The sequence below is a fragment of the Eurytemora carolleeae genome, unplaced genomic scaffold (assembly GCF_000591075.1).
Source record: "Eurytemora carolleeae unplaced genomic scaffold, Eaff_2.0 scaffold347, whole genome shotgun sequence".
NCBI classification, from domain to species: Eukaryota; Metazoa; Arthropoda; class Copepoda; order Calanoida; family Temoridae; genus Eurytemora; species Eurytemora carolleeae.
In genome coordinates, this window is record NW_019396270.1 from 263285 (window position 1) to 265647 (window position 2363).

Below are 2363 nucleotides of genomic sequence, written 5' to 3' on the forward strand. Positions count from 1 at the left end.
TTTTGTAATTTCAGATTCACAAAAAATGTTTTATTTTTGTACCCTGGTGGGTTAGATAAAAAAAATTTGATTGAAATAGCGAGCTGTGGATTGTACCAACCGATTTCAAAAATAAAATTGAAAAAAAATTATTTTTGTGGTCTGGGCAAGGTTCGTACGGAGGTACCCGTAGCTCTCTTTTCGTTTTTTTTTCAATGCATATTTTTTTTTAGATTGCTCTAGCTCCAAAAGTAATAATCGCTGATGCAAAATTTTAGCTAAAAATGAAACCTAAGACTAACAGCTTATGATTTTTAAAAAAATTTCGCAAATCTTTTTTTTTCCATACTTTATGAACAAATGAAAATGAGACGTGTAAAATCGAAAAATTGAAAAATCCGGGAAATCGATTTTCGACTTACGCTCAAATAGTTGGTTGTAACAAAAAAGTATGAGGCCTAGAAAGAAAAATTTCACATCATGAAATAACTGAAATATAGAGCTTTCGAATGACACCTTGATCGTAATAATTGAACGAAAATTGTTTCCACAGATACTAATACCCCTACTGCACAGTTTTATTTGAGACACCCCATGTACATACTTTGAATTTACGCATTGTGCTCAAAAGTGTCCTTTGCTAGCTTGCAGAAAGTAAACTAACTCACAATCCATATTCCTAGCTTGTGGAATACCTTTAGACCAAACAGTTTCCCTAGAACATCTGGACCATACCATTTTAGGATGGAATTTAGATCAGCTAATAAAAGATTTTATATTTTTAACCCCGCGGTCAACATTTGTAGCAAAAAAATGCAGATTTGACAGCTGACGTTTACATTTCTTGGTTTTTATATTTTAAATCAACACCAATTTGTAAATTTTGATGATTTTAAACCATGATATTTAAAAAAAAAATATGCAGAAGTTGAATATCATAAAATCCTTACTATCCAAAAGTGAACGAAGTGGTTGAAAGCATACCATCGGAAACAGAAGTGGATGATACAACTAGATGTTAACCATAGATGTCCTTTAATTACACTTCAAAACTCCACTTATTTTTTGTAAAGAGAAAATTTATCAATTTCATATTGTTTTTGTACAAAGTAAGTAAAAAGGGTGCAATTAGTGCCGTTTTGTGCAAAATAATTATTTCTTTTGTTTAATCCACTTTTTGATACAATTTAACTTTTTAGATTTTAGGTGGTAAGACTATTTTTGTTGTTCTACACTGTTAATTATGCTGGTATTTTGGGCTTTATGAAGATTTAAAAAGATGTTGAAAATTTTCTAGAGTTGAATGAAATTAGAATTTGAAGAGGACGAGACAAGTCACACCTTCTTTTTGACTCACCCTGAATACATTCATGATAAATAATTAAATACAGGGTGTTCCAATAAACATGGGAATTCAGTGACGAATTCGATATCGTCTTCGTTATGAATTAGCATTGTAATACCTAATTTCTAAAACCATAATATTATTGGGTCTGCTCGAGTTTATTTTATGAAAACGGTAAATGGCTTTAATGTCTATAATGTCTCTGCAAGATGAAAAGTAGAGACTATACAAGTTTACCTTGTTTGTATACTGTAATCTTTTTGTTTTACTAAGTACAACCGTATACAGTAAAAACATAAACAAACAAAATGTAAACATAGCAGACGAAAATCTTACGGATTACGCTTTCTCAGTAGGTATCCTATACTAAATCAAAGAATTATTCAAAAAGACGATATCGAATTCGTCACTGAATTCCCATGTTTATTGGGACACCCTGTACATTATTTGCTCTAGTATTAAATTCTAACTTTACATATGTTGGATGGTTTATCTGTACAGAGCTGGAAACTTAAGAATGGTGGATGTCAGGATTAATGCTTAATCCTCTCTTTTTGCTAATCTCGAGATTATGTTAGTCTCGAGATTAAATATTTAGATCAACAAATTTGATCCTAGGAACGCCATGTGTGTTCTTTTTCTTGATTGGAAGGGCCTTCACTTAATTTCTCACCCATTTATTTAGTTTTAAAAAAATCTCAAACTTATTATTTCATATTTTTCTTCACCGATTAATTTACAAAATGTACGGATATCCAAAGAGAGAGAAAAAGAGTGGATTAAGGACTAAAATTAAAAGTTTCCACAGAGGATATTCGGATTAAGTAGTTGGGATTAAAGGTTAATTATCCATTCTAAAGTTCCCAGCTCTGAAATACATCATGTTATATCCCGAGATATCATAAATACCAAAACTACGTAATTTGAACTTTTTAGCTTGACCAGGCTCACAAGAAAAGTGGTTCAACTCAGTCTACGTGGTTCAGATATTCCTGGCTATTCCGTAAATCTATTTCCTGGTACGAAAAACTGACATTAA